The sequence below is a fragment of the Phacochoerus africanus genome, chromosome 3 (assembly GCF_016906955.1).
Source record: "Phacochoerus africanus isolate WHEZ1 chromosome 3, ROS_Pafr_v1, whole genome shotgun sequence".
Classification (NCBI taxonomy): domain Eukaryota; kingdom Metazoa; phylum Chordata; class Mammalia; order Artiodactyla; family Suidae; genus Phacochoerus; species Phacochoerus africanus.
Genome location: NC_062546.1, coordinates 108,252,250 through 108,279,027, shown reverse-complemented (window position 1 = coordinate 108,279,027; position 26,778 = coordinate 108,252,250).

The following is a 26,778-nucleotide window of genomic DNA, read 5'->3' as shown; positions in this document are numbered from 1 at the left end:
AGAAAAATATGTCTTTTAAGTAAGGAAATTGGATGGAGGCCAAAAGAAGATGTATATAATGAGAGAAGTATCAAAAACAGAGAGAGAAAGAGAGAGAGAGATGAGTTCAATAAGTTGGAGGGAATAAAAGGAAAAACAAGTGGAAGAGTGGATATATGATAGGACAGAAAGGCTTGGTCTTCAGTGTGGTAGGATGTGTTCCTGGGGCCATGTTAGCATAGCTTACTACTTGGAGTGTGAAATGTCTTAAGAGCTTTGGGTCAACGAAGACCTGAAAGTCTACAGCATGGGGAAATTTCAGGGCTCCCTTTAATGAATCTATGGAGAGGATAGAAATGAAATTGCAGTTTTCTAAGTGGCACATAATGAGAAGGGCAGCACACAGGAACCGATACGTTAGAGTAGAAGCAGAAATGGCAAAGTGAGATGAGACCAGCCTTTTCATCTCCTGATTTTTCATGGTGGCTGCAGCCAAGACAGATACAGAATTCCTGAAAGACCAGATGTGGAAACTCAACCACTGTTCTCCGGCATGGCCAATTTCAGTGGGAAGCTGAGCTCAGGAAAGGGCCTGGGAGCAGAAGAATGTTTTACTTTTATCTTGGCTTTATCCTGCTTGTTTGTCTTCTGAATCCTTTTAATCCCAATGGTGCTTTTCTCTTCTAATCCATCCCAACTTTCAAAAACATTTTTGCAGGATTTTACAGTTATTTTCTTAAGACACTTAAGAGAAATGAGACTTTTAATAAAAAATAATGATGTATTTAGTAGCAGAAGAAGTTAAATAGATATGATAAAAGCTTTCAAATAATCTAAACAATATCAATGAATTAGGACCCTGAAGAAAGATGGTAAATGGATCTCTGAGTTAATTATTGATACCCAGTGGAGCAAAAGAACAAAATCCAACAACAACAACATTATATTGGAAACACTTGTTTCTACAGTTAATTGAACTCTTATTTGAATAACTGTTAACTCAGACACATGGGATGGATATGAACTCAACTGCCTCACATTCTACCTTTGTGAATAGAACCAACTTCATACAATTAAGGTAAGGCTTTTTTCAAATAATCAATGTATACAGTAAAGAAAAGCACATTTTGATGCATTTTTATATAGATATAACCTCTTTCTGTTTTTCAGGCTCTTCACATGTAAGATGAAAAAACCACAATATAATAAATAGAAAACCCTGGGATTATTTTATAAATCTAAAAGAATTTAGAACTCAAGTTCACTGTCTTATTTTTACTGATGAGAAAATCTGGAATGAGAACTAGGGCCTATCAATTATATGTAGTTAGCTGAATGTTTAAGGCTGAAATCTGGCTCTTATGGCCTTACAATATAAGGTTATTTCCATTTTGCTATTGATAACAAGAGGGTGCACAAGTAATTTATGGTCATCTGACTTTATCAAGGAGACAACCAAATACATTTGATAGAACAAAGTGCACTAGCAGGGAACTGTAACTTTCTTTCTGGGAAGTGATCAGTTATTCTTTTCGAATTCATATCGCCATTCAGAACGTAAAAGGAAGAAGCATCGATCTACTGTCTGTGACTTTCTTAGGTTTTAGACATTCAATAAGGCACTGACAGTGTGAAAACATTATTCAGTTATATCACACAGTCAATTTCAATCTTTGTTCTTAAAAAATGTTCACAAAATAGGAGGGATCAATTCTAAGTTTATATTTAATCACAAATAGGAGAAAAATAAGCTGCCTCATTTCAGGAGCAATAATAAACACAATTATTAATAATATTTCTAATTTGAATTGCAATTTAAGGGCTAATCTAATCATCACTTATTGAAAGTTTCGAACACTCACCCAGAGACAATGAGACATGTTCATGGAACATTAGTGTTGATCATAATTTCTTTAATTACTGGAAAACATGGTCTATATTCCTAACATTGAACTAGGAGGAAAGCTAGAGAACAGATTTGTGATTAAATTACTCCCTTAAAATGTAAAGTTGTGTCAACTTTTCCATCTTTACAGAATGGCTGATTTATGTTAAGTAGTAAACATTCAAACCTTCCAGAAAGAAATTGTCCATCCATGTGCTAATATATGTACTATTGTTGTAAAAAAGAAAAATCTGACCAAGTAAGAAGAAATCAGAATTCTAAAACTATATCCTCTCTGTAAGCATTAACATTATTCACAGGAGGAATGTTTTCATCCAGTTTCTACAAGTGCTGCATCATTCCAAATAATTGATTATGTACAAGTTTCTTTTCAATATACCCAACTATTAATGTACTAACATCAGCATGTAGCTAACAAAGAGCAGAAGAAAGAACATCTGGATTCTGAGTGGCTCGAAAACAGAACATCAGTATCTACATTTCTACAAATCCCTGGTGCTCCCTTAATTGGGTTTATTCATCTCTAGTTTTAATGATGTTAATTGTGTTATAAGATTAAGGCTGTTAAATAAGCTCACCTGTTTGATATTTATTTGTATTGCTTACAAGTTACAGAAACATAATTACAGATAGAGACAAAAAATTTGACCAACAGCAAAATGCTTTCAAGTCAAACAAACACAAGGATGCAAAGGCATTAGGTACAACCTTCATATCTAATTCATCAGAAAATCCTTCTATTTTTTTTTCTCCAAAAAGAATCCAAAATCCAACTACTCTTTACTACTGAAACCCTGTGGAGTCCTCCCAGTTATGGTTACTAAAGTTTTTCCATGTTTTTAGGGAAAAGGCTTTCAGCTTTCTAGACTTTCTCTGAGTTCCAAAGGGCAGATTTAAACAGTTACTAATTAGGGATGGGAGGGAATGCAAAAGAAAGAAAAGAAGGTCAAGAAACAAAAGTGAGGCCTTAGTCAGAATCCAGGTTCCTCCTCAAGGACTATATATGTGACAATCTGATGCAGATCCCTGAGCTCTTCTATAGGAACTTATGCCCACCCAGACGTACCTTCAGGGAGAGCACCAGCTCATGGAGCCTGGACTGGTTGGACCACAAGGCTGAAGACTGAGATTCCTGGATAACCACCCTGTGACTTTCTCATCAACCAAGCAGGATAAAGCCACACACTCTGTGGACCACCCCACACTCCCAGATTTGCCTATAAAACCTCTCCCCTGAAAGCCATCAAGGAGTTCAGGCTCTTTGAGCATGAACTGCTTCTTCTCCTTGCTTGGCTACCATCTTTTTTTTTTTCATTATTATTATTTTTTTTTCTTTTTAGGGCTACACCTATGGCAAATGGAAGTTCCCAGGCCAGGGGTCAAATCAGAGCTGCAGCCGCCGGCCAATGCCACAGCCACAGCAGCACCAGATCCAAGCCTAATCTTCGACCTACATCCCAGCTCACAGCAACACCAGATCCTTAACCCACTGAGTGAGGCCAAGGATTAAACCCAAGTCCTCATGGATACTAGCTGGGTTCATTACCACTGAGCCACAATAGGAACTCCCAAACCACCGTCATATTTTACCCAGACTATCATCAGAGCTTCTCATCTACTTTTGCCTCAAAAGCCATTCTTTGCATAACAGAAGAGGTGAGAGTTTACTCACCATAGCTAGTGAAATGCAGACTATTAAATTATCTCTAATAGTAGGGATTTTGTTGTTAATCATAGCAATTATTAAAAATTAAATTATATACACATGAAATTACTTTATATTAAAAAGTAATTTTTCAAAATTAATCACTTCATTAGTAGAGCAGCATATTTTTCTATCATCTAAACTCTTAAGATTATGTATATTTATGCTGTCTTCATGGCATAAATCACTTCCAGTTGGGAGGGGGAACTCCCCATTCAATGATGGCACATAGATAGATCAGCTGTGATGAGGTAGGTAATTTATACCATAGAAAGTGGCAAATGCTATAAATTAGGACTTGACCTACTATTCAGTTGATCATCCAGACCTACAAAACTAAACAGAGAGAATATTAATAAGGTAGATTATGCTTAAACGTGTGTCAAGTCTGTAGCCCTTATATTTTTAAATAACAATAAAAATGGAGGAATCAGTCTTGCAATGTTCAAAAACCACTGTTTATTTCAGCAGAGAAGGGGCTCACATCGCTGGAGAAAGAGTAAAGTTCAACATATTTGTTATGTCAGTTTCACCTTACTCATTACTGTAAATAAAAATATTAATCAACATTCATGTCAGAATGACATGTTTTTGGAGCACCTATCATAGTCCTAGAATGTAGCAGATGCTGAAAAAACACATCTTGGATAAATTTATTAACATAGGCTAAACTTTCCTCAAGACCTTTCTTCTCTCCTTTCCTTGTTTCCTTTCTGATTCCAATTGTATCCATTATCATTGCAACAGAGGAACCAGGGTCAATTCTATTTCTACAAATGCCTGAATCACTAAGGATTTAGACTTAGGCTTGAAGTCTTTTTTCATCTACTCTTTCTGCATTTCTTGCACAAAAACAGCACTGCTCCCCAAACATCACCTCAGAAAATTTCAAGACACTCAATTGAGAACTGTCCTGTGAAAGCTGAAGATGAAGAGTTCCCATCATGGCTCAGTGGTTAACGAATCCAACTAGGAACCATGAGGTTGAGGGTTCGATCCCTGGCCTTGCTCTATGGGTTAAGGATGTGGCGTTGCTGTGAGCTGTGGTGTAGGTCGCAGATGGGGCTTGGATCCCACGTTGCTGTGGCTCTGGAGTAGGCTGGCGGCTACAGCTCCAATTAAACCCCTAGCCTGGGAACCTCCATATGCCGAGGGAGCAGCTCTAGAAAAGGCAGAAAGACAAAAAAAGAAAAAGGAAGATGAAACTGAAAATACCATTTTTTCCCACCTGGGACAACTACAATCTACGAAATCTGGGAGTACCTTCAAAGTTTGATGTTTGTATATTCTCTCTAACACTTAAAATTGGCAAATGCTAGTCTGTAGCAGATTACTGTTAAATGGTGAATGCCAATTAAAGTTTAATGGTTAATCTTCGCTAAATAAGAAGGGCTTCATATACCATGCAAAATTATCTGCCATATCATTAACAAAAACCGATTAGTTAACTAGCTAAACAGATTAAATACAGACTTTCAAGTTTATGGGGAATGAATAGGCCTTAACTTTAATAGTATGGAATATTCTTTTATTTAAATTTTATGACTCCTCATCCAGTTTCATTTAAAATGTCAAAATCGTAATGGTAGTGACATTCATTTTATAATAGTGTTTGAAACATACGCAGTAAAAGGGGTTGTAATAATAATACTACAAATTACATGCTTATTTTTCCAGATCATACCTAATAGACTGTAATATCATTTTCAGTCACAGTTCACCGGAGTTAAATTTAAAGCATAATATTAAAGTCAAGGTTCCTTCACATCTAATTAGACAGTAGAAACAAATGTGGCCAGGTCTGCATTCTGTTAAATATATGCAAATAATTCCTCAGAGGTAACAGAACCATTTACCATTAAAGGTAAAGGTAACCCACTCTAAAGGTACACAATAAATGACTGCAGGTGTACCTTCAGCATTGTGCAGTATGACATCTCAGTTGCTGTAGCACACACGGAAGCATAAATTGTATCCAGCTTGTCTCACACTGCACAATATTCAGGACAAACATAGAATATTTTATGCTTAGAAGCCTAACTTCTGGAAATTATGCCAGCAAGTGAGGCAGTTCAACAAAGCACATATCATTAGGGTATAGATAGCGCCATTGCAAATCTTGGCAGAGTCATTTATTTTCTGGAGCAGTAGGGAAACATTAAAAAGAAGGCATTTTGTTCATTCTTTGTAAATTCATATAAATAAGTCTTAGTTATAGACAGTATGTCAGTGGGTGAGAACGGGTATTTTTTTCTAAGCCCATTGTCACTAATGGTGGTGCTGAATCCATCTTCAGAAATGGATGGGGGAAAATATTTCCCTGAAGTTCCATTGCGTGAGAGCACTGTGAGATCTTTTTTTTTTTTTTTTTCCCTCTACTTCTGTTTTTTATCATCTTGGTAAAAAATGAAATTGGGAAGTAAAGGTGATGTTATGACATTTACTAATCTGCCACATAGTTTGGCAAAGGGACTGCAATTTTCCAGACAAAGCCTTCTGATTGGTTCTCAATGGACCAATTAAATTCTTTTCCTTTCTTTAACTGCCCTCTTGCCCTATTTAGAAACAGAAAGTGGGGGCCAGGGACAGAGCCGTTACTTGAAAAATGCATGTCTTCAACTTGCCTGTAGTAATACAAACACACACAAAAATTATTGTCTCTTACCACTCTGTAGACAGACACTGAAATCACTGTAATAAGTACTTGATATATAATTGTAAGTTTTTGGTGAATAAAAACTTGCTACTTCCATCTGATCAGACCTATTGAAAATAGAACGTTGGGTTTTGTTTAGAAATTGCAAATATAATCACTCAAAAGTAAAAAGCTTAAATGGTAGCCATCCAATCTCCTGGCACCAAGTCTTGAAGGATGGTGTCAGGATTTGCACCCTTTAAATCAGTTACAGAAGAACCCTTTTCTAAATGCGCTGCCATAAAATCGGGTCAATAGAAAGGTTTGGACATTCCAACTAGTCATGATGTCTTCACAGAGGAGAACAAAGGGACTGTATTTCTTGATGTTTCTTTAACATTATTCACCCAGCACGGCAAATTCTGACTATAGGATGTTCCAGAGTCTTCACTTCTGTTGCGCATGGTACAGTGACAGATCCAGGATTAAATGTATGTTGAGCGCAGGAGGGCTAGCAACTTGCCTCTGTTGACCTTGGTGGAATTTGACACCTTACTGAGGAAGAAGCTCCTGCCACAGCTACAACTTGCTTAACTTGAGAATTTTGCTACTAAAATTGAGAATAACTCCAAATATAATCTAGGTTAATTTAAGGATCATCTTTACCATCTTCCATAGTATCTAAGAGAAAAAAATGAAAGCTAAATTTGCATTTTGCCTACTGAAGTAACTGAAGGATATAAAATAATATAAAGTTACCTCAATAATTTTTTAAAAGGCTAATTATTGCTTTTATTCATCAGGAAAGAATTCCATGCTAATAATGATTTGGGAACAGATTATTTTTGTTAGGTGAAACAGAACTTTCAAAATCATTGCTCTTTCCATTGGGTCTTGATTTTTGTTTGAGAACCACCAATGTAACAAATGAATTCATTTTAGGATTTATATTTCTCCTGGAAAATTACTGCCGGATAGACATAGGAAATAAAAGTGCTAGGGATAAGATTTAAAGAGAGAGCTACCCTTGCAAAAAATATTTAGTTCTGCATATCTAAGCACTTTCAACTTGCTAGCATTTTGACACATCATCACTTCTCCAAAAGAACAAGGCTACTAACATTAACATTTGCTCTAACACCTGATGAGCCGGACATGTGGGGAGCCTTAGAACCTATTTACGATTCCAAGATAATATATGGAAGCCTGGGTATAAAAGAAACAGCGAAAAAGGAATGACTGTTTCCTAGTGAGCATGATGAGTAAAGCAGAAAAGAGTCTGAAGAAAAGAGTTACAGTAATTGCCCAAACTGCACCTGTACAATTCATTCTGTGTAATAGACCTGAATAAATATGCAATATTTTTCCCAAAGATAGTGTTTTCTGGAGATGTTCATAAGAATGGAGAGACAGTTATGGATAAGATGATATTCCTTAAATTTAATGTATTGGTCAGGACACTAAAATACAGCAATTTCTGCAATATTCAAACAGTGCAAAAATAATAAGACCCCCTGTTTCCCATACCAGACCCACCAGTGACTGTCTACCCAGGATGACTTAGCATCAAGGATACTGCAGCAAGGATATGACCTGGGCAGTTCCCATTATCTCTCTGGATCTATTTCTTCATTTTAAAAGAGAGAGAAAAAGCCCAGATATGGTCGATCTGAAGTCTTCTTTTTCTTTCTTTTCTTTTCTTTTTTTTTTTTTTTTTTTGGCAGCACCTGTGGCATGGGGAAGTTCTGGGGCCAGGGATCAAACCTGAACCATAGCAGCCACCTAAGCCACAGCAGTGAAAAGCAGGACCCTTAACCTGCTGAGCCACTAGGGAATTCCTTCTTTTGTTTTATCATTCCATTATTTTGGTAGGTAAGGGATCTGAAATTCAAGAAACTCGGGACTTAAATGAATAAGGGGCTGCAAAAATCAGAGGATTCTGGGCCATTGCAATGTAGCCTCTTTAGATAAGAAATGCTTTAGAGAATTTTTAAAGAGACCTATACAAATTGCTTCGAAATAAAAATAGATTAAATGTTAAAACAATTAAAGAGCTGTTACCAGCTATTGACGAGAACTGCTTTTTTTTTTTTTAAACATTACCCTTATATTTATCTCTGGATTGCATGCCAGGATCAGTGAGAGGGGAAGTATAGATAAACTCCACTGTAATTCCCAAGCCACACTTCAGACTATAGTTACAACATTTTTCTCTGCAAAATTATTTTCAGAGCAGATAATATGTGGAACAATGGATTGATTTTAAGTCGCAGCTCTTTGTTTTCCAGGGCCCTCCCTCTGGCAGAGCAGCTAGAGAGCCCTGAGGAGGGGTGGGGGAAGGGCTGACAAGTGGGGAGCTCACACCTTTCATAATGGCTTGTGAACAATCAAGAGCTGATGGTATTAGTGAAAGGTTATTATTTGAATTAATCATACAAGTTTAAAACAACTTGGCATTTCGAAATGTTTCTAGGTAGGCGTAGTTTCCAAACTGCCACTGCCAGGGAGTGTGATGCTTGGCATGCTGGGAGGGATGTGAGCCTGCGTGAGTGGAGGGAGGGGGCGGGTAATGTCTGGATGCAGCCTCTGTCATCCTGTAAGACAGTTAATGGGGTCCGGGCAGATCTGAGCAACTTCAGGATCCCTCCTCCTTCATGATTTGGGGAGAGAGGAAAGGAGGGAGAGAGGAGGGGAAAAAAAATGGAGAAAGAAGAAAGGGGAAACATCAGGAAGGAGAGGGGTAGACCTAAAATCTGCTCTGTGCTAACCTGTGGTTCATGTAGAGCACCTCCTTTTTCTCTTGGTTTTGGTTCTCTCATCTGCAGTAAAGATCTGAAAGTATCCAGGGAATCAAATGAGGTAACATCTATGACAATAAAGGAACAATTCAGTAATACTAAAGGGTGGGAGAAGGAAGACAACAGTAGGTAGGGTGAGTGAAATAGACATGTGCCTTGTCTCTCTTTGAGGCTGAATAGGGATTTATTGTAAAACAAACACTGAGGACCTACTGGGAGCTGGGCACTGGTCTAACCTATTTGCCAGCCAAGGTCTAGGGAATAAAAGATGGATAAGACACACTCTCAGACATGCAGGACTTATAGTCTAGTGGAAGAGACATATACTTAAACCATTTTGATAAATTGTAGAACCTGATATAATAGCCTGCATAAGCTAGTGTGGAGACCCACAGGAAGCCTCACGCCTGGTCCTTGGGACTTATGCTTCAGCTGAGCCTTTCAGACTATGTATGCAAAGAGCAAGGGTCTTGTCCACAAAGTACCAAGAGCACAGGCTCAGAGAGGTCATGAAAGCAAGCTGTATGCCTCATGGCCTCTGAATCATGAAAGAATGCTATATGGACTTGGTCACCGGGATCTGCAATGAATCACCAAGACTAGAAATGCTTAAATGTGGCTTTGTGTGCTTTTGTCCCTAAATTGAATATGCTGGAGAATTAAAAGTCTACTTTAGATGTACTTCATTAGGCAGGGATATTAATGACAGGGAGGACCGTTATTTTGGGGGTTCATGCACTTAATCACACATTTTTGAGATGGAAGCATAATTACGGTAATGACTTTTTTGTACATACTCCTTGATTTCAGTGTTTACTGCAAAGGTACATTAATGGCACCAGCCCTCTAGTTATTGTCTGATGAGTCCATGAATCATGCACACACACAAAAGGTAATGGTAGTTTAATGGTCCTACATTTTAGAGTCAGTGGAGTCATCTATTGTTATGAAGTAATTTATAATTTTTTAGAACATTTTAGTATGAAATAACTCTACAAGAGCAATATTAAAATATATATAACTTCAGCTATTTTCCAAGGGACTGGTAGGGAATGAATTCACAGGAGGTTTAAAACAACTGTACATTTCTGGGGCATCATATGTTTAAGAACCAAATCAATTCTAGATCATTACTAACCGTGTGTGTCCATGTGCAACATATCTTTAAAAAAGAAAAATATACTAATTGTGATATGTACTATAATATGAAGAAATAAACATTTTGCTTGCAGTATAAAATGTGTTAGCCAGCATGGTTAAAAAAAGGGAATACTGAAAAAAACCCCAATTCTTAAAAATGTCAAGTAGTTCTGAAATCAGTTTGAGAAGTAACTTATATAAAATGATTTTAAAGTTTAAAAATTTTTCCACGAATATGTACCAATGCTGGAGAAAGAGGAAATACTTAATCATGCTTCCCCCCTTCCTCATGGTCCATTGAGCTAGCTTCTTTCCTGCCTCTATAATATTTATCAGTCAATCAACACACATTCACTGTCAATTTAATTCTCTATAGCAAGAATGAATAACTTTGGCTAACCAGGTAGAGACAGAAAAACAAGCATAATGACTTCATGGATTATTTAAACAATTAAAAAGGCTATACATTATATACATCATTCTTTAAGTTAAATCTAACAGACAGGTTGTTTTCTGTTGAATATTCATAAATGCATACTTAACATAGTAAAGGGGCAACCAATATTTCTGTGCCAAGTGGATGAAATAACTTTCTAATTTGTGCAGTTCATAACCTCTTGCCTGCCCAGGCACAATGATATTCCAGACAGGAAAAATGATCAGAATATTAGGATGTCAAAAGGGCTAGGCTGTCATCATATCACAAAAATTAAAATGTTTTCACTTAAAACCAAGTCTGCTACGTGACTCTGGCTAAAGCTGTCTTCATTGGAATCATACACAGGGGTGAGGCTGGATACTTTTTATTTGACCACAAATAGCACTTCCAGGAGGGTTTTAAACCTTGGCTTAGGGCTGGTACAGCCTCTCTTAGGTATCTCTTTGAAAGAAAGCTCTTTAGGAAGGAGCTTTTGTACATTTAATCGCCAGTTTTGTTTTGCTTACAAAAGCAGAAGTCCTGGCAGCCTACATGATTATGTGGTGTTGCCTGCAGTGGCTGGTGAGAAGCATCTATCCACTTTCTGCTTCTAGAATGGAATCTAACTGGGCCTGCATGTTTTTGCTTACTTTGAAATGCACACTTAAGGGCCCCCACAGCATATTTAAAGACACCTTGAACATTATTAGCTAAATGGTTCTTTCACAGGGTGGCCTGAGAAAACGTCGCCTTAGCATTTTCCCCTGTATTGTCAATGATCTTCTATTTTTGCGCTGTATAATATGAGGAATAGAATTAAATCTATGGGCTAAAGAATTTGAAGAGAAGGTAATAATGATACACTCCCCCTCTCCTTGGACTGGTTACTACAACCAATTGTCTTGAATGCTAGAAGCTGTTGCATTATTCACCATGTGCTTCTGGTTTTCCTATTTGTCACAGAGAAAGAGGCCTCTTAAAATGTTCACACAAACTTTGAAAGGCATAATGAGAAAAGCTATGAGAGCAGATTATTTTTATTTACCTTAAAAGTCTGTTCAGGATTCATAGTTTTGTGATTTAATTCCACCTTAGTTGACACCAGAAAGGAAAACTTCTCAGTTCACCATCACAGAAGATTAGTCCCCTCTTCAGGAGCTACAACCTGAGTACATAAAAACTGCTTTGCAAATCTACCTCAAGTATATCCAACTGTGCCAAAGACAGGTGACCCTTGAAAATAATCATCCAGTTCTGTGCTGAAGAGCTGGTATAAATGTTCTCTAGCTGTTAAATCAAAACTTTTTAAGCTTTTACTTCATGGAAAGCATATGGTTTGCACTGGTGAAACCAAGCAGGGCTCTCTGGGGCTCCTGGGCGCAAGCCTTTCTGTGCTCCTCATTTCTTCTATTTAGGGAATAAACTTCAGCTTCCATGACCTTCCCCAAGTTCCAAAGGGCAGATTCAATGCTAATCAAGGAAGAGAGGAGATGCAGACACAAGGGAGGAGCAGTCAAGAAATAATAGTGCAGCCTTGGGGGCAGGGTCCAGGTTCCTCCTCAAGGAATATGGGTAATGATATCTTTGAGTTCTTCTGCTAAACTAAAACCCCCAACAAATGAAAAACAGAAAGGAAGGCTACCAGAACCAGTTCTGGGGCCACTAAACACCAACTCTGAAGAAGAATGAAAGCTTATATCTATGCTGATCCCTTATCTGTGACCCTATTTTCTACTCCCAAACTATAAAGCCACTTCCTATTCTTTCCCAAAGGAGGGCAGTCTTTAGGGCATTAGTCAGCAGTGGCCTCCTTTGCCTGGCAAAACAGTAAAGCTATTTTTTTTCTCCTTCACCCAAAACTCTCTCTGCTTTTCTATTTGATGGGGTTGGACAGGGTCTGAGTTTCAGCAACACTGGTGTTATATAGATAAATGTAATTGGTATCACCATGTATACAGATGAGTATTAGCGCTTTAGCATAAAATTAATCTGTGTTGACAATCATAGCTCAAACCAAGCAATTAACCCAATTGCAACCATCCACAACAATCCTTAGCATCCCTTATGCATTTGAAATTAGATTAATAAGAAAAATGGACCAGTGTTCTATTGGCTGCTAGAAAAAGACAATTATGTAAAATCAAGAGATAGAATTATCAAAGACGTTTATTTTGATTCCCTTGAAATGTGCCCACTGTTTTTCAGCCATCTCTTATCTTGATATAATTATTAACTTAAGCTTTTAAAAAAATGGGTGAAAGTCTGAATATCTTGAAAGAGCTAGCCTCTAGGTGTGGCAATAACTGTGAAAACTAAGAAGGCCACATTCAAAATTTTCACTATTAAATGAATCAATGAATCTTTACATACCGATGATTTACTGACTAGAAAATCAAGGAAATAGTTTATCTAGCTAAAATATTACTGAGGCAGTGACCATTTTCGTCAAGGTCACAGTAATTTTTGTTATTCATTGTCATCTTTTTTTTAATTAGAAGTTACAGGAAAATAAGACATAGATGGACAAAAAGCATATGAAAAGATGCTCAATGTCACAAATTATTAGAAAAATCCAAATCAAAACCACAATGAAATATCACCTTACACTGGTCAGAATGGCCATCATCAAAAAGGCTACAAACAATAAATACTGGAGAGGGTATGTAGAAAGGGGAACCCTTGTACACTCTCAGTAGGAATATAAATTAGTACAACCACTATGGAGAACAGTATGGAGATTTCTTAAAAACTAAACATAGAACTACAATAAGATCCAGAAATCCCACTTCTGGGCACATTTGTACAGAAAACCATAATTCAAAAAGATGTACATACCCCAGTATTCACTGCAGCACTATTTATGACAGCCAAGATAGGGAAGCAACCTAAATATCCAATGACAGATAAATGGATAAAGAAGATGTATTTCATATACACAATGGAGAATTAGCCATAAAAAAAGAATGAAATAATGCCATTTGTAGCAACACGGATAGACCTAGAGATTATCATACTAAGTGAAGTAAGTCAGGAAGAGAAAAACAAATATCATATAATATCACTTATGTATGAAATATAATTTTAAATATGATGCAAATGAATTTCTTTACAAAAGAGAAACAGACTAACAGATTTGGAAAACAAATTTATAGTTACCAATGGAGAAACATGAGGGGAGGGATAAATTAGGAGTTTGAGATTAACATATACACACTACTAATATATAAAAAATAGATAACTAACAAGGACCTACTGTGTAGCACAGGGAACACTACTCAGTATTCTGTAATAACCTATATGGGAAAAGAATACAAAAAATAATGGATATGTGTATATGTATAACTGAATCACTTTGCTGTACACCTGAAAACAACACAAAGCTGTAAATCAACTATAACTCAATAAAATTAAAAAAGAAAAAGAAAGTTATAGGATAGAACACAAGGACTTTCTGCCAGGACTTTGCTAGGACTTTTTTTCCCTCCCCTGGTATACACCTCAAAACATAATAAAAGTTTTTTATTTGCTAAGTGTATTATCACAGTGGATATGATGGTTTCTTAAAGATGCCTATTCTGACTAATTGCGATTACTCTCAGACACATAGAAAACACTTTTAACCAAAAAAAGGGTTTTTTGAAATTTTTACCTATTATAAATATCTTTTGTCATTATTTATATTGTTATCATTAATCTCAATACAATGCTAGGCCAATGAAATTACTTTTAAAGGGTTAAAAATTATAATTTATTTTCCCTATTTTTTAATGTAGAAAAGAGAAAATGTCTACATCCTGAATAATATAATGGTTCTGCAATAGTCAGAAAGAACATTTATACTAAAATGGTAACACCATAATCACTGATAATGTCTGTAAGGTCAAAAAAGAGTGAAATTGATTCAATATGTACATATCATCCAATCTAGTCTGTGTGCCAAACAGAGAATATAGGAAATGATTCTTGATCTCAATCATATTATATTTCAGGAATAAATTAAGGTTAAGTATATATATTCAATGAATTTTTAACCTCTAATCCATTACCCTCTCAGACATGGATTTAGCCAGAATCTTTTTTTTTTTTTTTCTTTTTAGGGCTGCACCCACGGCATATGGAGGTACCCAGGCTAGGGGCTGAATCAGAGCTGCAGCTGGCAGCCTCTGCCACAGCCAGAGCAATACAGGATCTGAGCCATGTCTGCGACCTACACCATAGCTCACGGCAACGCGAGATTCTTAACCCACTGAGTGAGGCCAGAGATCAAACCCGCAACCTCATGGTTCCTAGTTGGATTCATTTCTGCTGAGCCACAGTGGGAACTCTGCCAGAATCTTGTTTTAACTGACATTGTTCCATCAATAAAATCACACAGTCAAGTATCCCATTTCAGATCTTTCTGTTTCCAAAACTCTGATTTTATTACATTATTTTCTCATCACCCTTAACAGATGTCAGGCCACCAAATTCTCAGAGAAAATAGGATATATCAGCTGGGAATTAATCCAAGTTCTCAGTATCAAAAATATCCTTGTAACCATTTCCCCCTCATTTCTTTCAATAACAACAGAGAAGGTACACATCCTCCAGGTTGAAGTCCACCATACCCTGATTTCATTCTTCCTAACCTTCTCAGGAACTTTTTACTACTCAGTATATGCTCTGTCCCCTGCATCTAAACATTTTTTTTTATATAGTGATCTGCCCATCAACACATAAAATACTTAATCTCTCCAACCTCCCTCTCCTCTAACCTATTATCCTATCTTTCTTCTTCCCATTCATGGCAAGGCTTGCCTAGAAAGTTGTTTACATATACTCATTAGTTCTGTTTTCTCACCTTTCACTATCATTCAGTCTGGCTTCTGCCTCTATCACTGTTCTGTAATAACTGTTATAAAGGGATCCAGAAATTCTCCTCTTACTAAAGGCAACAGTGGAGTCTCAATCTTAATCCTACTACACAGACGCTAGAAAAGGAAGAACCCACACACATACCCAAATCTAATTCATCAAAAATAACTGTTAATTTTATCTCCTAAATGCCTCTCTGACCCATCCTGCCTCTTTCCACTGTCACTATTAATCCCAAATCCTAATTATATCTCTAATATGCTGTGTAATCCTTTTATGGGTTTCCACACATCTCCTCTGGCTTTTCAGAGAATTCTCCACAATGCCAATGAACACATACATTCAAGATACATAATTTGTCTTCACTAGTTACCAATTTTCCTTAGTAGAGAAAACTATATTTTTATCATGGCCCATGGGGCACTCAACAATCTGGCTCCTGACTCCCATTTCAACTTGAGAAAGAACCTTTTCCCTCTTGTTTTCCATATGCTGGAAACCTGGCCCTTGGTCCTCCAACCGTTTCTTCTTTTTTGTTTCCTGGGCTTGGCAAGTGTTATTTCTTCATCTGGATTATTTTCCTTCCCTCACCTTCCCCTAATTAGGTCCTACTAAGTTAAAGTTTAATACTGTCGTTTGAAAATTATCTTTCCACTCTTTTACCTTGCTCTCCAAATTAAGTCATAGCATTAACTATTCTATGGTATTTTTCAATAAGCAGTTATAAATGTATTTGATATTTTTGATCAGCATCTTTCCAACTCATTACAGTGTAAATTTTATGAACAGGGAGCTTTTAAATATTTTATTCACTATTGGAACCCCAGTGTCTATGCCTGGTGCAAAATATGGAAATAGATATTGGTTGGATGGGTGAATGGAATAAATGACAAGGTAGATTGATGTAGATTGCTACATGCTGATAGAATTCTGTGCTACTTAATGTGTATATTAAATATTATTGTGTACTTCTGGTTTAATTTGATAATAAATTCTTAGACCTATGTGGCATGGTCTTTAAGGGTAGGAGTGAACTTTTAGTATCTTTAATTTCTCAGGGATGAGGACTAAATTTATTTCACAGGGGGTGCTCACTAAATATTTGTTAATAAATGGCAAGAGGCAGAGAATAAAGCAGTTGTACACATAAAAACAACAACAACAACACAATAACTCAGTGCACAGTTGGTTTAAGTTGTAGCGGTGGGAGTGATATTAGAAAGGGGAAAAAAAAAGTCACTGCTCTTTAACACAATGAAAGTAAACAAGTAGCTTAACACTTTCAAATTTATTAATTGTTTCATACTACTCATCTTAGCTTAAGGTTGTTTTTTTCCAATAATTTTAAATGAAAAATAAATAATTTTAAATGAGAGTGCTTTTCTGTTTTGTTTTGTTTTTGAGAGAGAGAGAGAGGATGAATTCTTGACATAAGGGTCTGGTTACTGTGGGGTGTAGTAGGATCTCTTTCTCTGAAGAGTGTTAAGAATTGATGACAGTTTAAGTAGAGTTTTGCCTGGAGCAATGGCAACTAATTGGATGACCCTTCTACTTATCAGTTTCCACTGTGAAGAGTGCTACAGGAATTCTCCCTGGAGATGGCCCATAGCAACTAGGACAAAATGGTCACTGGTTCAGGAACTTCAATAATCAAATGTCATGAAATGCATTCCAAAGAAGAGTTTGTAATTTATCACTAATATTTGAAGGAACTGGAGATGTTTACATTCTACATAAGCCCATTATTTTTGTGGCCTGTATTAAGTTACCATTAGAATCATGGCTTTCCCAGTCCTCAATTTGGTATAAATCAGTCAACTATTTGTGGAGTGGCCACAGGGTGCTAACATAGCATTAGATGCTTGGAATTAGTTGTCCCTTCAGGATTGATCAATTAGGAGGACAGATAAAACCAGTGAAAATAAACTCTTCATTGACATACAGGCAAAACTAGTACATGTAGAGAAGTGCAATTATGGGGGAGGTGACATGCAATTCTGTAAGCACCATGAACAATGGGAAATATTTCTGGAAAAAGTGATGAAGAAGAGGCTTGGAAACTGCTCAGAGAGGAAATGATATGTTCGTCAGATAGAAGGGGGTATTTATCTGAAGCTCTTGGAAAGGCTTGGGAGACGTTTATTTCCAAGAGTGGGAGGGAAGATTGTCTGAGTAGACAACAGGACGATGGATGGGATTAGTGGGAATAGAGGGTGCAGATTTGGTTTATTTGCATTCAGGAAATAAACTGATCCTCTGGGATGTCTGTCTGGGCTACTTTAACATATGCATGCGGTATCCTTGGCGAGGTTACAGCCATTGTTCCCAGGAGCACTGTTCCACTCAACACAACCTGTATCAGAGCTTCTATGTTGGCATAAGATCAGATTCAGTATAATCCAAAACCTAAGTTTATCACTTAGTTCAGCTAGATTCTGTACTAGTTGTGTAACTTCAGGAAAGTTACCTAAAAATCTCTAGTCTCTTCGTCTAGAAAATGAAGGTGCTGGATTAGACAGAGATTCTCAACAGAAGCAGTAATGCCCCTATGGGCTTCTGAACACTTGTGGATATGCAATTTTGGGGTATAAAGACGTTTGCTTGGCCTATAACCATCCATTGGGTGAAAGCCAGGAATAGTAAACACCTGGCAGTGCACAGGACATGGGGAGGGAGAGAAGGGAAGCCTCCCATTGTATAGAGCTTTGAGGGGAAGTTTCAAAAGGCAAATCCTGTCGGTAATTATCCAACCCCAAAACCTAACCCCACTGAATTATGAACACAAAATATTTCTGGCTAAGTTTTAATAGTCATAAAAAATTTCCAGCGGTGCAAATACCATACAATGAAATAGTGTGCTCTCTTTTGTTCACAACTTTATTAAAACTTATTCATGACTATAGAAATTCATATCACCCATGGTAATTTGTGTTGTTAATACATTTGTAAGATTGCATTTATAGCTGTGCCTTCACAGTGCCCTGTATGTAAGTGCCACATGAAATGTGTTCACAATGTCCTCTGCTTTAGTGGCACATGAGTGTTTATTTGCACGCAGGTGTATATATTCTTCTATCACAAATTACTTTTATCTCTATATTCCTGTGTGATATTAATTTCTTGAGATGATGATTATGGGCAGGTTATATTTTCTATGAATTTCATTTCATAGAGTTTGTGTGATAACCTATTTGGTGTGAAAGGGAGCTTTGAGTCTAATAGGGTTGAGAACCAATGGACTGGACACTCTCAAATAACCTTAAGCTTTTCAAATCCATGGGTTTATAAGTTCTACTTTGGTCTGTGAGGAAGGAGAAACTCTAAAATGGTCTTCACTTAGTGATAAAAGAATGACTGAAGCAGACTCTCTGTTATTTTACATATTTCCACTTAGTTCAACTGAGACTGTAGACAGATGTATAATCAGAAAATCAGCACTATTTGAGCATTCACTGTATCAGGAACTGACAAGAACTCTAAAGAAATAAGAAAGTATGTGTGGCCCTAGTGACATCATTTAGGCAGAGATTTCATTCACAGACAATAGATTTCATTTTCTTGAAAGAAGAAAGAACTGGACTGTATGTTAACAAGTTAACTTTTTTCCTGTTATACTAGAATTCTGTTCAATGTAGAAGAGGAAAGAGGAAACCGAAGCAAGCTGATCTTTCAGAACACGTGTCATATTTCATTATTTTCACTATTTGACATCTGGGTAATTCCTTTTTTTTTTTTTTTTTTTTTTGCCGCCTATGCATACATATATCCACACCAATCACTAAAGTAATTAAGTCGGGCAAGCCCATACCACCTCTATGGGGAGGATGTTGAAAGGTTTTCTAAATATGATGGCATACAAATATTTTAGTAGTATAATCAATAGGTTCCATTCTATAGGGCTTTCTAATTTGCACATGTCATTCCTTGAGAGTAAAGCACAATAAAATTGAGCTTTTTATTCTCAAATGCCTCAATTTTTGTTTCATATTTCACCTCTGAAACATGATCATCTACTAACAGAAAACCTAGGGGGCAAAAAGACATTTTCCCATTTTGCAAATCAAGCAGAATCTAGCAGTTCTGTACAGAGCTGAGCACTTCTCATCCCTCCATTAATGTGACCTTCAAATGACAGAATTGGATCAAGAATAACACATTTTGATGGTACTTGTACAAGTAATGGAACTGCTGTCAAATACACCCAGGATGACAATGAAACTTGAATCCATAGTAGGTGCTATGGAGGTGAGTGTAGGAGCCAGTGTTTTCACTGTAAATATTTCTCCCTTATTACTGTTTAACTTGCAAAATTATTTGACATCCACTTTCAAGTGATTTAAAAAAAAAAAAGGACAACTGGTCCACTGGAGCCACTATGATTGAAAGAAAGGTGTAATAGCCTAATAATGCTGGTTCATGCTATACTGACAGATTCATTCAGTCATTAATTCAAATATATTTATCAACTTACTTCTACTCTATGCAAAACAATGTTAGTGGCTAAGGAAGATACAATAGGGTCTAAAGCTTTATTTATAAGCAAAAAGAGCTCTGGGTTGAGTTTAAGGAGCTAGAAATATTCAGAGGATTATTTGTTTAATGTCCAGTTTCATACCACGCATTTGTCCATTGAATCATTGAAGTAGGAAAGACAACTTCGGTTTTAGAAATAATTGCAGAAGGCTTCTTAGAAGAGTGCCATTTGAACTAGATCATGAGATATGAGTCATAATTCCAGAAAACGGCACTCTATTCAGATGGAACTGCATAAAATCAAGAACTCCAAAATGTTTTCTGGGTAATAAGGAAGAGTTCTGTTCAACTCTTAGGTGGAGTTGTATTAGAAAAGATGGCCAGAAGTTAGGCTGATGACAGTGCAGAGAATGTTAAGGAAAGGATACCACATTTGGGTTATATTTAATAGGTAATTAAAAACCAATAAAGCATGTGCTCAAAGAATATTTTTAGAAAAACTACTGAGCACAAAATATGGTATTTCCATTCTGAAGTTTGTGCTTGGGGATTGATAACTTGGAATAATTCTACGTCATTTCATCAGACTTAATCATTCCTCAGTCCTATTATCCTATAATCTCTCTCTGTTCTTGGTCCCACATAAGGGGTACTGTCACTTTGGAAAGGAGTCTTTTCTAACCTGAGAACTTTCCATGCTCAGGGAACATTCTGAGCAAATTTCAACACTTGAATCTACCTCTGCATCCATGGCTAACTGGACCAAGCATGGCAAGTTCACAGGCCTTATCTGGGACCTCTGTGTGTCCAGCAGTTAGCGCTCTGCCACACAGGGTCTAGACGGACCATTTGGTCCAGTGAAGTACTCCTTTCAAGTGGCTTCAAAAGGAGGCTCATAGATAATGCACAGTGGAGAGGAGAGAAGCCAGAAAAAGAGAGAAGGGGTCAGCAAAATCAAGGAAGGGACAGAACATCTAAATAAACAGAAGACAAGTAGAGTGTGCAGAAAAGGGTTAGCCCAGCATGCCTGACTGCTGCCCTTTGCCAGGCTGCTTACAAGTTGAGCCCTTGGTTGGCATTTGGAAACTTGGACTTCAAGAAGGCTCCTGCCACCCAAACTCACAGGGTGCCCCACTGTTGGTGAAAACATGGTAGTTTGTGCTGAGCATCTGCTTTCCTTCTGGAAGTCTGGAATCTTGGTATGTTCCAGGCAATGGTTGCCTAGGTGAGCCACCCTCCAAAAAAAGCCATGGTGCTAGGTTTCCATGAGCATCCTGGTAGACAGTTTCACACATGGTGTTTGGAATCATTACTAGGAAAGTCAGTGTATCCTGTGTGACTCCCCTGGGATAGGGCCCCTGGAAGCTTGTGCCTGGCTTCCTACAGACTTCACCCCTGTAGTTTTCCTTTGATTATTTTGCACTATTTCCTTTTGCTATAATAAATTAGGGCTATACCTATGACTATAGGCTGAGTCTTGCCAGTCCCCGTAAAACATTGAACCTGGGGTTGGTCTTGGGAACCCTGACACCCAAAGCTGTTATAATAAGTTATAAGTTAATGGGGAAGCCTATCATTTGCATATATCTGTAACTGAGGGGAAAAAAAGCATAACAAAAACAGATCTGGATGCCAACTCTTGGTGCTTGATGCCAGGTGGTGACAAAATATTCCTTGAGATTTGTACTATCGTGCATAATTCTCAATGATTTTCAGTCTTATTGTGGACTTCACAAAGACTCACTATGTGTGGAATTTCAATCCCACTTTCCTTTATTTACAGTAACGCCTGATACTAACGCTTTCCTAAAAGAGCCTAACAATTGCCAGAGCTAATCATAAAATCGGGTAAAGTGATCCTGTGACCATGTATGATTTTTCTCTCAACTTCAATAGTCTTTGGTGTTATTTTGGAGGGTCCTTATTCAGCAGTTTTTTGCTTTTTGCATGGAAAGTCTTCTAACTTCAAGCTTACTCCCATGATTCTTTGCTGAGGAACTTGATCTCTTGGAAGAAAATGAAATCTTCATTTCTCCAAAGAAATTAAGAGGGATATCTTTTATTGCCAAATCTACCCTATACTAACTGTCTTACCTCTGGTTCTAGAGGAACAATTTTCTCTCCTCCTTACATATGACAGGGAGGGTTTCATTTCTACACTGTCTCTCTTTTGTCCAAGTCCTGATTCTCTCCAGCATCCCCTAACATCATTCATCTCTGCTCCTCACAATGTCTTTCTTCTGAGTACACAACATTCAAAGCTGTCTCACCCCTAAATAACAAATCAATACAAACAAGAAGAAAATGATTCCTTTGACATGGCTATCACCTTGCTTGGTCTCTACTTACTAAAGTCTTACTCATTTCTTGGCTTCTATCCTGCAACTTTATTCAAAAAACTGCTAACTTCAAGATCCACTGTCTTTGTTCAGTCCTAGCCAAGCTCTTCTTGACTCCAATGATAACTTTAATTTTTGAAATCTTCTTCTTTTATCCATTCTCATACCCCATCCTTTCCTGCATCTTCACTACGTTCTCTCCTGTCCTCAGCAATTCCCTCTGCCTCTGCCTCCTCAGCCTGGCTTGCTGTCGCTGAGGTCTCCTCTTGGTCCTCCCCTCTGCTTCCATGAGGCATCTTCCCGTGTGCCCTCCATTTCCTCCCAGAGCTCCAATACCACCCTCCTCTGATGACTCCCAGACCTGTCTCTCCAGCTCACTCACCCTCCCTCCCACACTCCAGACCCATCCTCCCAACCACCCCCTGAATATTTCCACTGTGATGAAAACTTAAGATAACATGTCTCCAACTAGACCCAGTATACTGTTCCTAAGATGTGCCCCTACTCCTTTATTTTTGCTGATTAATGATATAATGTCTACATTCTTTGAAGCCAGGAAATTAGAATGTACATTCTCAACTTGTTTCTCCCCTTCACACAACAAATGAATCCCTAAATCCAAACAGCACCCTTGCTCCAATCACAAAAGGCTCTCTCAAACTTGCTGCATTTTTCTGCTGCTAATACCACACCGTTTATGGATGCCCAGATGATTGTTCATCTAGGAAATGGCAAGAGCTTTCTATCCTGTTCTTCTGGCTGGTCTCATGATAACCTGCCCTCCAAAAAGTCATCAGAGTTAACATCCTAAAAACAGAATTTTGAGTTTGGTCTTTGGAAAAAGACTGCCTAGGTTTGAATCCTGACTCAGCTACTGTCTTGCCATGGAGTGTTGGACAAATACTGTACCTACTCTGTGACTAGTTTCATTGGTAGAACAGACAACTAATAATAGTTAAGAAGATTAAATGAATCAACATATGTTAAGCACCTATAACTGGATCTGGCATTTAGCAAGTGATCAATAAATGTTACTTTATAATCCTGTACCATATTGTTCTTTCTTTATCTGAAAAGCTGTTATACTTCTTTTGATACCAAACAAAGATGCAACATCTCAGTGAAGTTTACTGCAACCAGCCCTAAAAGGATAATCAGATCCTTATTTGGAGTCTTAAAGTATATGATTTCTTTCCTTAATCATAGACTATGACACAATATATACCACACCAAAGATCTGCTTCAGAAGAATATAAACTAGATCAGATTTGTATCAGTATTGCCAGCATGAATGAATGGCTATGTGGACACTTTTTTTTCTTCTTTTTTTTTTTTTTTTTTTTGCCACACCTGTGGCATAAGGAAGCTCCCAAGCTATGGGTTGAGCAACAACCACTATAGAAGCAATGCCAGGTAGTTATTTTGTGAGTCATATGGAAAGTCCAGATATGTGAATACTTTGATGTGGGCCATTTTATCATAGCCCAAATTAAGTATTACTACATTTTTCTGAAGCATTTGTGATAGATATCAAACTATTAAAACCAGTTTAAGATTAAAGAAACAAATATCAAGTCCACATGTGGAAATACCCAGGTGTATTTAGAATGAATACCCATGCCTTCTCTAAATCTTTTGGAATTTATACTCTTAAGTATGGGCGATTCTAAAACTATTGTTAGAACACCAGCTGAACTACTAATGTAAATAAATTCTTACTGAGCACCTACTTTGTGAAAGGTGACACATTGTATTTTCCTTACAGTATAGAAAGTAAAATTGGATGAAAAACTGAGGACTAAACAAATTCTAATAAAGGCAATCTCTGATACAATAACTGTTTCAAGAATGTCCTCATACTTGAAGAATAGAAGGATAAATTAATTTGGAAGAGGGATATCAGGTCATGTTTCATGGAAGGGTTTGATGTTTGCTGAAGGATTGAAGGATAAGATTTGAACAGAGGCAGAAGAGAGGAAAGTGGTATTCTAGACACAGGGAGTGACATATTAAGTATATATTAGTAAAACATTGTTTTCAATGTTTACACCCTACTAGTGGTCTGGAGAACAGATCAGAGAAGAAATGCCAGAGGGTATGGTCACACCAGGGACATCAGTTTGGGACCAAGTGGGAATTACTATGATGTCTACCAGGAGCATCTTTTCATATAAGTCTCCTCAGAGCTACCATACTTGGTGGCTGGAAGGAAGAGAATTCACAGAACTCCCTAAATTTGGAGGAGGTATAGATTGTCTAACAGAAAACCATATTTGAGATGTTTTCAGGTTGTGCCCTAAAGCACTACATTGACAAGAGACAATTTCACTGAAGACAGAACAGGCTTTGATATTCAAGCATAGCATTCAAATAACACCCCACAGACTGAACGCAGGCAGGCATTAAAAACACAAACTCCTAACACAAAATGTTCACAGGGAGAGTTAGCACGGCCCTCCGTGGGGCAGCTTCATTTGGCTGGTCTGGCAAATTCAGTGAGTGCTTCCAAGCAGTAAATTCATTAAAACCAGGAAATTGCTTAATTAGTTTAAAGTGACAAACCCTTCTAAAAATAAGTGTTTGAACTACATGGGTTCCCAATGAATTTATCACAATCAGAACTGTTACAGTACACCTATAATGACTAGAAAATTAATCCATGATAATAACATTCCCAACTATATGTTTCTTAACTTACTTCTTCCTCACTTCTAAAAAAGAAACTACTTGCTTCAGAGTGTTCGTCTTTTCCCGTCCTCTCTCCCAATGGTTGCATCATTTTTAACAGTGGGTAGACCTATTTCCACCCTACTTTGTTCTCTTCTCTCCTGCCCCCAAACGTCTGTAGATGTGATTGTGGATTATTACACAACAAGGGTGCTCTAGTGCATTTTAGAAACTCGACACATAGCCTAGGCTAACTGTGATAACATTACCCAAGCCCAATACGTTTTAATGTGTATAAAAATATACACATTTATGCTTCATTATGGGCTGTTTTGCCAGAAAAAAATCACACTTTATTCATCTATTAAATAAAGCTGTGTTATCCCCATGGACATTTATTTTACAAAATTAAAATACACATGGACAATGAAATGACTAAATGTTATTACCACTAGTAAGGCCCTCTGGCCTCCCACACCTTTCAGAATCCTCCCCAACACTCTTTCCATTGAACCTGAAGTAGCAAATGCAAGCCAATGAGATACAGATCCAAGTTGCTCCGGGCACACAAATAATGAGTGATACCAATCTAAAGGGAAGCAGACAAGAGTCTACTGAACGCTGAGATTAATGGAAACCTGGCATAAACATAATTAGTCTATTCAATCCAGTAATTCCCATCACATTTAGGAAACACAACTATCTCTTAGCAGACTCTTCACTGTTTTCTAGAATTTAAGATACCATTTCTACCTCCTTCCAGATCACCAATGGGAAGCGGAACATGACCAAAGGAAAGGGTAGGAAGCTATGTGGTTGGTATGACTTGCTTCTCTTTCACATCTTCAGAAATGGTTCCTGGGAACAGCTGCTGGCACAAGGGGTCTTTTCTGCAGGTATCTCTTAGAAAACAGTTCTAAGTAGTAGCCACATCATCCAATGGTACAATATAAATGCCCAATTGATTATATCCAAATCATACTGATACACAGCTGGCACTTAAACCTTAAAGCAGTTTGCACTGAGTATTTAAGCACTGAGCTTTCCTTGGGGGAATGCATTGAATAAACAGAAACCTCAATGATTCACTTGAACACTGTAGTTTTTGGTTTTGTTTTTGCTTTAAATATTCTTCAAATTGGGCTCTAAATTGTTAATTAAGTATGTGAATTAATCATTACCAAATCATAACATTGTTCCTTAAAAGGCATATATTATCCATGTAAATATCAAAGACAGTTTTTTACAATCAGTATGATTTCAGTGAATACCAAGTAAATTAATGGTGATGGGCATGCAGATAAAAGAAGAAAATGTTTCTCAGTATTTGAAATTTTCTTACCTGAATTCATTTAGTATTTCATTTACAATTATAGCATTCATAATACATTATATTATTTATCTCGAGGTTCTTAAGAGTTGACTTATAAACTTTTAGAGGGTTACTTTCTTGACACTGATATTCAGAGAACATATGTATATACCAAATTCATAAAATCACCAAGAAAGTCTCAGCAAATATAAAGAATTGCTGAGGGAAAAAAATATTCTTCTTACAATAATTTTCATGCTTTATGTAAAGAAGTAAAATATAAGCAATGAAACATTTTAGCAGTTCCCAGTTTTAGGAAAAGGTCATATATTTACTTACAAGGAATCTAGCAGTCAAAAGAATGAAACGCCATCACCAGCCTGCAAATCAACAACAAAAAAACCTAAGACAATATTACTTCACTCAGGGTACTTAATTGAACAAGATAGGAAAAAAACATGATTATATAATTATGATTTAATAATATAAATTTATAGCATTGGTCCTAGGAAATAATAATGATAATAATAATGTCAAAATCTTTCTTTCAAA